Source organism: Dipodomys merriami, unplaced genomic scaffold (genome assembly GCF_024711535.1).
Source record: "Dipodomys merriami isolate MVZ:Mamm:240054 unplaced genomic scaffold, mDipMer1.0.p SCAF_473, whole genome shotgun sequence".
Lineage (NCBI taxonomy): Eukaryota > Metazoa > Chordata > Mammalia > Rodentia > Heteromyidae > Dipodomys > Dipodomys merriami.
Window position 1 is genome coordinate 799,563 of NW_027206039.1, and position 12,919 is coordinate 812,481.

Here is a 12,919-nt window from a genome sequence, read left to right on the forward strand (position 1 = left end):
TTCACCTCCCAAAGCTAGAGAAATGTATATACAAGATACAGGGCACAACATCAAAGAAACAAAAAAAACACATAACTTAGGTTTCACGATTTGGTGGAAGAATGATGACTGTTTAATTAACTTGATAAGTATTCTATAGTTTTTAATGGTAAGGCTTATTAACTCAAAGGTGGAGCAAAAACATTCAGAATAGTGGAATGTGGCTACTACTTATTTGATGTGTGTGGATAGATTATGATTAATAAAAATATATCTATTAAATCCCAGTGGTAGACTGCTGTGCTAACTGGGAGGAGTCTTTGGTAATGCCAGGGGTTTGAATACTGGTAATGAAGCAGAATATGAGGGGAGAGCATTTGCTAAGGATGTAACATCCTAGGCTCATAACAAATACATTGTAGTAGAATGGTAAGTGATGATCAACTGAGCATCAAATTTTATTTGTTGACTTCTTTGTTTTGTGAAGTCCAGGGATTTGAACCTAGAACCTGGGTGCTCTCCCTTAATTTTTTCTCAAGGCTAGTGCTCTACCAGTTGAACCACAGCTTCATGTCCATAATTTTATTGGTTAATTGGAGATCAGTCTTTCCAAATTTCTGCTTTGGGCTTGCTTCAAACCTGATCTTCAGGTATCAACCTCCCGAGTAGCTAGCATTCCAGTTGTGAGCCACCAGAGCCTGGCTAGAATCACATTTTAAAAGTATTCACTAGGTGAATCAGGCGTGTCTAGCTACTATTTGAGAACTTTGGTTCCAGTGGGTCATGTCAGATTTAGAATAACATCAGAATTTTTCTTCTTGTAACCTATAGCATCCAATATCGTTTTTTCTTCATTGTACCTTTTTTTCTTACTTCACAAGCAAGCACGTCAGTGATGTTTTCCTTTTCTGAAGCAAGTTAGGTCCTTTCCCATCACTGAGGGATGTACTTGCTTTTCTTACTGCCTGGATTACCTGCTTCTAGTTAATTGCATGGATGATGGCTCTCAGGTTAACTGTCTCCTCCTCAGGGATATCTCCTCACATACCTGCTGTGAAGTTGTTGCCACAAAACTACCAATGTCATGTCTCTGATTTATAGAAATTTTCATTATGATTTCTGGTTTTCTTTTCAGCATGAAATTGATGAGGAGAGAGCCACATTCACTTGTTTCTCCAACACCTATAATAGTGCCTGGTCCTTAGTGCTCAGGAGCCTTGCATGGGGATCAGCCTTTTCCAGCTCAATTTATCCTAGCTTCTGGTCAGGACAGCTCTTGAAGCTGATGTCTGGTGGGTAGCAGTCATCCCTCTCATTCTTTGTGCCTTTCTGTGTTGTTGAGTCCACCTCAGAGCAAGATCAGTGCTTGACATCTATTTGCTGCTATGGAAAGATGGGTATGACATAATACAAGTTAGGGGAACTGTTTTGTGAAGCTGTGTGAAGAGACGCATCCCCATACAAGTTGCCAAGACAAGTGTTTCCCATGCTCAGGAGTGTATTCCACAATTCAGCATCCAAACTATCACCTACTCCCTGATGCACTCAGTGTATATTCCCATTTCCATTAAAAAAAGAAAAATTCAAGATATGCCTTTGATGATTTGTCATTGAATTACTGAAACAAAGTATATAATTTGGGGGCTGGGAAGGTGGCTCAGTGGTAGAGTGCTTGCCTTGCATGCATGAGGCCTTGGGTTTGATTCCTCAGCATCTCATAAGCAAAAAGAAAATAAGCCTGAAGTGGCACTGTGGCTCAAGTGGTAGAGCGCTAGCCTTGAGCTGAAGAGCTGAGGGATAGCTCCCAGGCCCAGAGTCAAAGCTGACAACCGGACCCCCCCCAAAAAAAAAGTATATAATTTTATGTATTTGTAAGTCTTTGTCCATCTCTCTTGAGCCCTGGGCATATTTCTATGTGTTTGAAGCTTGGAAAGGGAAATAAGGTTTATTTCAGGATAGTCAAAAACATTTTGGGAGGGAATACCAACTTTCCATCTGATGTTCTACAGATGGCCATCTTGGCACAGAAACTAAGTAGAATGTCATAGCATAAGAGACTTGTCCTGATTTCTACTGACTTTCCTCTGGGGTCACAGAGAGTGATCCTACTGCATATGTGTCCCTTGGCTACACTCGAGGGACCAGGTCTCCTCTGAAAATCTAATGGCATGGGGGTAAGAGAAATAAAAACACAGAACCCAGCTTCTCACATTACTAGGATTACAGGCCTGAGTCTCATATACTAACTCATAACTGCCTTTTTATATATCGTGTAGCCGGTTTCATTATATTCAACTCATAGACAGATATACAAATATATGTTTATATTTATTCATCTATTTATAATCAGTGTTATATCTAGAAACACAAAAATATATATTCATATAACTATAATGAAAGTTATATTACCACTTTCCCCAATAATGATTTACACTAATATTATGTGAAAAAAATACTTACGATTGAAAATGTTAAAAGCCCTTGTAGTATGAAAAATCGTATTCGATCTTATACATCATATAAAATACTGTATAAAATGTAATGAATATAGCATGTATTTCCATATATCTGATTTAATTGCTTCCTGATTTTGTGTTTGTCCATTTATGTAAGCCTTCTTTCTTCTATTGATGATGGCTTATACTTTCCAGTGTCGATATTTCCTATGTATTTTGTCAAATATATTCAGCCCTAAGTAGATTTTTTATGCTAATGGAGCCAAATTTTTCTTCAATATTTCCCAAACCACAATGAATATGTATACAGACTTGAACTCACTGTGGGAAGAAAGTCCCACATACCACTATAAGTATTGTAGCATTTGTCCCAATTGACAGAACAGCTTTCTAGATAATCTGATCTGGTATGTCCTAAAGCTTTTGTAACCACCTTATCACCCCATGCAGGCATGGTCTGGCTTCCTTGCAACTCCCTGTGCACTTAACTGATCCCTTTATATCCAGTAGGCTCCCTTGTTCAGCCTGCAGTTACTCTGTATTTTCCCACACACAGAACACATGTGCATGGTGCTTTACATTGTAGGTGAAAAAAAAACACATTTAAGACTCATGAATTGTATAATATAACATAAACATTGACATTTTAATAACGTTAGAAAAATAAGTAGAATGATCATTTTACAACAATCAGGACCAAAAAGAAACATAAAGATTTTCTAAAGAAGAGGGGAAGCAATCTCTAAATCTGGATTGTCTTCTAAGTTGCCTTCAGACACAAATTCTGCCTCAGACTCCTCAAAGGGATCTACTTCCTCATTAAAGGCAGTATTTTCTTCCTGAGTCTAGGGAGGGACAGATTCTTATTTCTCAATTGGAAATTGGATCTCCAGCAGCAGGACAGATTGTTCTGGATATTCTGTGAGGACAGAATCCCTTTCCTCAACTGAATCTAGACTTTGAACCTAACTTATGACTGGGGTCATTTTCCATTAGCACATATTTACCCTGCACTCCAAGACCAATACTTTTTTACTGGTTTGGATGTGATCTAGGTGAATTGTGAACATCAATGGAAGATATTCTGGACCATCTTCTTACTTGGTGGTATGTGAATGTACACCTATATCACATGTGGAGTTCAGAACCAATGGGATGTCTACAGGACTCAAAACTACTTGAGCCTTTCTACACATTGAAAAATCCTCTATGTTCACATGCTTTCTGGAGTCCAGTGTTGGCTTCCAATCTCCATCAGTCACCATAGGCGACATCACTGATGGGTTCTTTAGCTGGAATTCAGCAGAAAGTTCTCTACAGTGACACAAACATAGGTACAGGAGTCTTAGAGTAGACTCTAGAAGTTAAAGTGTGACTAAACTTCTATGAGGATTTAACAGGAGAAGCTGTAGAACTTGAGTTTGGACTGAACACTGATGAGAAGGTAGGGTGTTTCTAATGAGTGGTTATGTCCAAGTTCTTTTAAAAAGGGAACAGACATTACTCGGCATAGAACATCCATAAAAGGACATTTTGCCAAGCTGGGTAGTACAAAGGGTTCTTGGACAAGCAGGCCCATCCCTTGATACCTAGGTTCCATCCCTACTCACAAGCTCTAAGGCATCTAAACAAGGACTACTTACTCTTTTTCTTGGTCTCACGGGTCATGCTTTGCTCCAGCTGGTCCAGAAGGATATGTAAGCAGGACAGCAATTCTGAAGAGGGCATGTTGAGCTTGTCATACTTTGTAAGTTTTTTCAGCATGTCAAATTTCTTGTGCTCAAAAATCATCATGGTAGACGTCCATCCAAATAGTTAAGATGGAAAAATCGATGCTGTTGGCAAATTGTTGAAAGGAAAATGAGAGTCCGCCCTCTCCATCCTGAGCCTTCTACCACAGACCCTTTCTGGCATGACTAGAATGTTGGGAAGTGGGAAGAGACTCCTGGAAGCAGGATGCTCCTCACAACCCATTTCTAGAAATTTCTAATACAATCCTCCAAAATTCTCCCCGTGATGGGCAGAGAAAGTTGTTTCCCCACTGTATCTGACTTGCTACACACAACCCTCCCTGTCATTGAGGGATTGTGGTCCATGCGAGCCTGGTCATAAACAGAAAACCCTGTCATAAAAATGGCTCAAGCAGAGCTGAGCTCAGGTGGCTCATGCCTGTAATCTTAGCTATTCAGGAGGCTGAGATCTGAAGATCCCAGTTCAAAGCCAATCTAGGTAGCAAAGTGTGTGAGACTCCTATCTCAATAAACCACTAGAAAACCAGAAGTGGCACTGTGGCTCAAACAGTAGAACATTCATCTTGAGTTGAAGAGTGCAGGGACAGTGTCCAGGCGCAGAGTTCAAGTCACATGACCAACAAAAACAAAAGTGACTAAAGCGAAAAGAGCAGGTGTATAGTTCACTTTGTAGAGCACCTACCTAAAATACATGAAGCCCTGAGTTTAATTGCTAGTATTGAAAGGAGGAAAGGATATGAAGGAATGGAAGGAAGAAAAGAAGGAAGGGAGGAATTTTGATTTAACCAAATACTGGAAAGATGTGAAGTATTAAATAAAGGTATTACAGGTATTTTATATGAAAAGATACTGATTGTTTACTAAAAGGCAAATTATAAAATGTGGAATTCAGGCTAAAATACACGTACAATTTTGTTTTTCTGTAAAGTGATACTTACATACTTCTTTTGTTTAAAAGTAGTAAATGAGTTTAAAAAATCGAAGAGTTGTTAGAAATGAATCATTATTTCTTATCACTTTTTCTGCTACATTCACCATCTAAAAAATTGAAACAATGTTGATCAATTCAATTATTAATTTATTAATTTAATCTTTCATCTTTAGTGTATAGTCTATTGTACACATCATTTAATTATTTGAACCCTTTTTTTGTTTGTCTTTTGTCAATCATGGGTCCTGAACTCTGGGCCTGGGCACTGTCTCTTAGCTCTTTACCTCAAGGATATCACTATACCACTTGATCCACAGTGCCACTTCTGGATTTTCTGCTTATGTGGTACTGAGAAATTGAACTCAAAGGCTCATACATGCAAGGCAAGCACTTTATCACTTAGCCACCTTCCCAGCCCTGAACTCTTTATTTTTTCCTTTAGACATGGGGCTTGAATACAGGGCATGGGTGCTGTCCCAGAGCTTCTTTGCTCAAAGTTAGCACTCTACCATACAAGTTTAAACCATAGTGCCATTTCTTGTTTTTTAATGGTTAATTGGAAATAGCAGTCTCATGGTAACTTTTCTGCCCAGGGCTGGCTTTGAACCACCATCCTCATTTCTCAGCCTCCTGAGAAGGTAGGATTACAGGAGTGAGCCACCTGTACCCTTGTGCTCATTTTTTTTTCTTTTAACTGTGATTTAAGTTTAGTTCCCCCACCTAAATACGTGCAAACTGAGATGCAAATTGGCTTTAAATAAACCACTAGTTGAGGATGCTGAGATTACAAATGATGGCAAATTGTTTTTAACATTTTTTAATATGTGAAGCTTGAACTGAGGGCCTGGTTGAAATCCCTGTTCTCTTGTGCTCAAGGCTATCACTCTATTAGTTTGGCCCACAGTGCCCCTTTTAGTTTCTTGGTAACCAGTTAATGAGATAATAGACTCACAGACTTTCTTACCAAGGTTGTTACTAATCCTCGATTATCACATCTCAGTCACCTGAGTTGTTATGATTACAGGCATGAGCCAATGGCACCAGTTTTTTTAAAAAAGCAACAACAGATTACTTTAGGGGAGGTTGGAGGAGGAAAGAGCTAGAGGCTAAACAAGCTCTCACATAGAAAATAGTTGTAGTGTTCCAGTGAAGAGTCCTAGGCCAGAGAATTACTAAGTGTGCCATCACAGTACAGAGAGTTTGGCCAGAGAGGGAAAATCCAGGCAAGGAGACAGATCTGAGCACTTGCCATTAGCTGCAGCTGCAGTGGCAGCAGCAATGGCAGCAGCCTAGCCGCCAAACGAACAACACAGAGTCTGGGACAATGGTGCCAGAAACAGCAGGTGACTGGATTCTTCTTAAAACCAAAAAGAGCTGACAAGTAGCAGGTATCTTCATCCTGCAGATCACAGACCAGAGATAACCCAAGAACCAAGACTCCAGGGTGAGTAGAATACTGACATACTTACTCCTTCTCAGGTTACAGAGGAAAGAAGGCCACCCCTCCCGCCCTCACCCCCGGAGGTCTCCATATTTGATATTGAAAAGGCCCAGCTGAGGAGCTAGCTCCAGCTCAGGCCTTGGAAAAAAACAAAAGATTCATTTAGGAGGTCACAGGCACCTGACCTGACCTGCCAGGCTCAGCTCCTCCCTGGGAAAAGTCACCCAGCCCAAGCAGACAAAGCTCTGACGTGAGGGGAGTGACTTTCTTCACTGGGTAAACAGAGCCAGAGGCTGCCCCTCCCTACAGCAGCCTAGACAATCAAGTGAAATTCAGTAAACATAAACCCTGAGAATGGCTCCAGGCTGGGCTCTGTGTCTCAGAAGCTACCCTTCAGGGAAAAGCTACAATTTGCTGAACGGCCTCAATTCTACCCAGAACCTAGCCTCATCACAGCCTCTTCAAACGAGAGGAAACAGCCATCTCCCTCTTGTGCGAAACTCAAAGCAGATCTCCCTCTCATTGAACTAGCCTGGGAAGAGGATCACAAAATCCTGGGTAAAGCAGAGCATTTATCTGCCTGCTCAAACAAATTGACTTAAGAAACCAATCTAGCCACAGGCAAACCAAACACCACAAGCAGACAAGAGACTCCACCAAGAGACTTTGTACAGACACAATGAGATACAGGATCTTCCCATCTAATCCCGCCCCCCCCAAAAAAAAGCTCTTTGTTGTACCCTTTTTGTTTTTTAGTTTTTTAAAAAAATTGTTTTCTATTAATCTTTTTTTCTCCCCTCCTATTTTTTTATTTTAGGTGTATATGTGTGTCTGTGTGCTTTGTTTAAATCTCTACTGACCTTTTGGTCCTTTTTTTCTTGTTTTTTCTTTTTCATTCTTTTCATTTTTCTTCTGTTTCCTTCTTTTTGTGTGACTTAATTGCTGTTCTGCTCATCCTCAGATATATGCCGTCATCGAATATTAGACTGAAAGACCCTAGTCCCCTAGGATACTTTCGTCAAGGGGCGGGCGCCCCAGAAACTCAGACTCCAGGCCGGGAGATGCAATAAGCAAGAGGAGTTTATTTGACGTTTGTGCAAACAGATTCTCTGCCCCGGTCAGTCAGAAAGCCCCAAGCATCGGTTACAAGCCTTTTTAAAGGCAAAAACCCACAAGATTAACGCATAACACAAAGCATCACGTGATTGGTTCATTTAAAGGTCGCCATATACGCCAACAATCACTTTGCCACGCGGGAAATTTTGTAACAATCTTTGTAAAACAATTGGCTCATGGTTGGTTTAAGGGGGGGTTACATGGTTACAGGCCTATGATTGGTTGACATTTGGCTTAGCTTGGGGTCTTGCCAGGTGGTCGTTATCTCAAGGTCCTGTCTGGGGAATTTCTAAATGGGAACTGAGGAACACGTAATGTCTGTTCTTTATCTACAACCACTGACTTTGTCCTGGGGCCGGCATCTGGTCTGAAACTTCTTAACTCATTTCTGGGAAGGGAAGGTCAGTGCTAGCGTAAGCAAGTTTACATAAGCAGAATAAGCAGTTAGCAAGTTATTAATGGTAATGGTCAATTTTTAATCTTTCATTCCCCACTTCTTCTCTGGGCTAATTTTAATCTTAAAATTCAGGGTGTCTCTATATTATCTTGTGGGGTGTCAGTTGTTCTCAGTGCTTGGTATTGAGATCTCAGAACTAATAAACGGACTGCACTGATTTTTTTTCTTTTACCAAAGACAACAGTCTGTTGAGTATACAAGGTCCAATTGTAACAAAATTAACAGTACCAAAGGCCCCTATATTTTTTTCCCACCAGTCCTGACTCCGTGTATCACAGTTAACTTAATTTTATGCCAGCTGTACTTGTAAGCTCCAATTTTAAGACATACTCATACCATTTGCGTCATACTCATACCATTTGCTACATAAACTTTCTGAGGTTTGTCTTAAGGACAATTTAAAATTTTTTCCAATTCCTTTTCCAAGGCTTTCTTTACCATTTGCTACATACTTAAACTTTCTGAGGTTTTTCTTAAAGACAATCCTTACTTTTTAAAACCTTTCTTCTCAAAAGGGGATATTTTTTCCCCAATTCCTTTCTCAAAACTCTCTTTACTACACTCCTCTTTGTTACAATTCCTTGAGCTTCTTTGTGGCTAGAGTTTAAAACTTCCCAATTTTTCCTGTGGCTTGTGAAACCAAGTTATCTCAGAACAACCTCAAAGTACCACTGGGCTGGAGAAGCTTGCTAGATTTTAAGGCTAAGAGTATTACTTCCATTGATAACACACTCAGGTTATTACCATACCAGAGCCAAACTAGGCTGTGACCATAGTGTGGATTTCCAGTCACTATGCACTGAAGCACCTAAGGCAAGCAAGCCAGTGATATCCTTGTCCCCAATATCTACTGTGGGAAGAGAGGGTTTCTGGATATCACCCAAAAGAATGTCCCACAAGATCTTAGATTTAGCTGCAGTCAACCAGGAAGCAGACACAGGTGATGGAATCAGGCAGGAGTTTCTCCAGGTGGCTGTCAGGCCATCGTCGAACATTACCCATTAGGGTATGCAGCAGCAGCAGCAGCAGCAGTAGGGTCTCTCAGTGGCTCCAAGGGACTGTAACACCTCATGCTGGGCTGTAAATTCCTACACAGACTGGTTAAGGATACATTGCATAGGCTTGGCAGACTTTTATTGTGCTGGTTTTTTTTTTTTAATTTAATTTAATTTTATTTGTGAACATACTGTACAGAGGAGTTACAATTACATGGGCAGGATAATGCATACATTTCTTACCAAGCATTGCAGCCTCCTCCTTTGTTTACCCTTCACATCCCTTCCCAGCCTCCTCCATCCCCCCCAATCCCAATCCTTCTCCTTCCCCCCCTTTCCCCCCGCTCGCACCGACATTGTAAAGCTCGTTTTGGATATGAGTACTTGTACTTCTCATTGTTGCAACAGGTCCACCTGTATTCTTAAACAACTGGTTTTTCCCCATCTCCTCCACAAGTTATACTGACATCAAATATAGTGAAAGCAGGGGTTATACTGTGGGGGAGGGACATACAAAGCAACAAAGAGATAATCTTATAAATGCATTAGAAACACATGCATGAAAGAAAACAACATTAAAATACATATCTAAGGGTTCATTTTCCTGACATCACATTATCTGACCTTCAACTATGTTTATTGCAGCATTATTTACCGTAGCTAAGATATGTAACCAACCCAGATGGCCCTCAGTAGATGAATGGATCAAGAAAATGTGGTGTATATACACAATGGAATTCTATGCCTCCATCAGAAAGAATGACATTGCCCCATTTGTTAGGAAATGGAAAAACTTGGAAAAAATTATATTAAGTGAAGTATGCCAGGCCCAAAGAAACATAGGTCCCATGGTTTCCCTTATTTGTAATATCTAGTATCCTGCTGCTTTTTAAGATCTTTAAACAATAGTCCAGGACAATTTACCAAAATCACAACTTTTTTATTAACCAGATATTTTTGTAAATAGACACAGAAGGCTCATAAGACTTAGTCTTGTAACCATCTCTGACAGATGCAGTCTCCATACCTTGCACACCAACAACTGTTAACACTATTTTTATGCCTTTTTTAAAAAAATTATTTTATCTATTTTGCCTCATTTTTTCAAAACTGACTCTGCACCCTTGATCTTAAAATGGGGGTAAAAGGGCGAAGGTCCATCTTCTGTAACTTCTTCAAGCTGACTTCAGGGGTGTTGATCTTACCTAGCCAGGAACCTATAACCTTAGCCTATTTTACAAATAGGCTATCAGGGTTAGATGTCATTAAGAACAATATTTAACTTTTGAGAACTGCACAGACCTTTTCTCCGGCTATAGCAGTGTAGCTTGTTAGCACTCTGGTTTGCAAAAGCATCTTTCTAGATGGCTTACGAATGTGATCTCTAATGATCCCAACAATGCCTAAGTTACCTTTGCAGGCCTTTAGACAGATATCAATAGAAATACACTCTCAGGTTTACACAATTTTTCCTGAGCAGATGAACTTCATGTAACTAGTGTCAGCTCAATTAGAGCTGCCAATTAGAGCTTTTGGCACATAAAGGGGTTGAGATTTAAACTATCCCCCACATTTTATAACATTAGCCTTTTACTATCACAGAGGACTGGCAAGTTCCTGTCCCTTACAAGGTAGTCATGAACATTAGGCATGTTTACAAACTAGCTCCCGTGACCTCCTGGCTCTGACCAGTTTTGAAGGGCCATGCACAATTGACTCTAGGATCTGACATTTTTGCCATCCAAGCAGTGGCTTACTGTCTGTGGATGCTCCTCCATTGCTTTTTTCCCAGGAGTGTCTTCTCCACATTGGGATAAATGCCTCATTGGCATTTCCCTTTAGCTGGTCTCTGGATCTGACCTCGGGGCCTGAATGCTGTCCCTCAGCTCTACAGCTCAAGGCTAGTACTCTGCCACTACGAGTCCCAAAGCCACTCTGCTTGCTCTTTCAGCACTCTGCTGGCTGAGTAGAGGTGACAGTCTCACACGGACCGTTTTGTGCCTGGGCTGGCTTTGAACTAGTTTGCAGATCAATGAGTCTTATAAAAGGCCACCTTACTCCAATTAAAAGCAACAAGGTGGTCAACATAGAAGTAGCTTTTAAGCATGCTCTTACCTGAAACTTTTTAAGAGTCAAAGTTACATCAAACAAACTTGTAAGAATCCTCTGTGCTTTGCTCTGGATTTTGCTGGAAACTTTAAAAAAAAAACCTATAAGAGCAAACTAGAATAGCAATCATTTTGATAATCTTAATTTTTTTTCTTTGTGTACATTGAGGCCAATGTTAAGAACAATTTTATATTTAAACTTTATATCCAAAAATCCATTTCCTATTTTTTTAAGTCTCCTTTAATCTTCTTTTTAATATTGTATACCTTAGTTTTTATTTGCATTTTGAAAAGATCCCTTAAAATCTTGAGGCCAAGTGTCACTCATTACCTCTTGGCTGCTTGTTTTACAACAGACACACATTAAGATTTTTAAACTCAAATGACAATTTTTCTTTAATGTGAAAATAACAATCATCATAACTGAAACAAAAAGCTAGACTTAACACCTTTATAACTTTTAAAGACATCCTAATTGTAGAACATAATTGAAAGTAAGACACATTATACAAATAACTTTTTAACCCTCTTTTTAAGGCCTTCCTAATTTTCATGTTAACACATCCAAGGGGAAGTTTTAGCAATACTAATCAGATCATCACATCACTCATTTTAACCATCATGTTTTCAGTGTCTATCTGCAGGGAAAAGAGAGAACAAAGATGGGCCACTCAGCCCCTTCTATGGAATGGGCACACACCCAATCCGACTCTTTAGGGTTAGATGAACTGCGTTTGTGCCAGCTTGCCCTCTTTCACCATGCGTGGACTCCTCCCAGGGCTTGTCCCACCATGCATGGCCAGCTGAACTGCACTTCTGCTTATTCACCCCTCACCCCTAAAGATAGGTCTTCTGTTGGCTTCTAAGTTTTTCCCCTTTTCTTATCTCTTGGTTTTCGAATGAAATACACAGTTTTTAGACCGACAGAACAAGTAACATCTTTGCCGGTGTTAAACTAACCTTTATATTTAAATTTTTAATATTTATCCCCAAGTTTTAGCCAAGGGAACTAGATCCCAGACAGCCAATGCATTTTTGTTAAGCCAGATAACTTGATTACAGTATAAAAAGTCTTATGCATTTTAAAACATTAGTTTTCTAAAATACCAGATTTTCTAATTTGCAAGTTAAAGAATCTTTAAAGAGCCATTTAAAACAATGTGAAGATTTTTTAAACATTTTTCTTAATGTTCAAACCTCATAACCATTTGAACTTTTAAATTTAAACTCACTCAATTGTTACAGCATGCTGACAATTCTTATCTTTGAACACGTTCACAGACACACACAAAACACTCACACTCTGGTTTGCAAAAGCATCTTTCTAGATGGCTTAGGAATGTTATCTCTAATGATCCCAACAATTCCTAAATTACCTTTGCAGGCCTTTAGACAGGTATCAATAGAAACACACTCTCAGGTTTAACCTTTTGAATTTTTAAATTTAAACTCACCCATTGTTACAGCATGCTGACAATTCCAATGTTTCAACACGTTCACAGACACACACAAAACACTCACACAGATCTTAAGGCGCGCAAAAATCAAAATCAGTCGTACGTACAACTTTTAAAGTTTTTAAACAAAAATTTAAGACAGTATTTCTTTTAAACTAGGTACCCTTGTTGGGCTTTATTTTCCCAGAGCTTGTTTGTCTAGCAAAGCAATTCACTAATTAGTCTCTT

At 39.6% G+C, this 12,919-nt stretch overlaps 1 long non-coding RNA gene across 1 annotated transcript; it reads right to left on the reverse strand.

Moving 5' to 3' along the window:
• Nucleotides 1–503: 503 nt before the first annotated feature.
• LOC138808749 (uncharacterized) lies at nt 504–7,603 on the reverse strand. The gene is made up of 3 exons (XR_011366619.1): nt 7,419–7,603; nt 4,079–4,270; nt 504–1,362 (listed from the first exon to the last, which is right to left on the reverse strand). It is a non-coding gene; the product is annotated as an uncharacterized lncRNA (long non-coding RNA).
• Nucleotides 7,604–12,919: the final 5,316 nt, after the last annotated feature.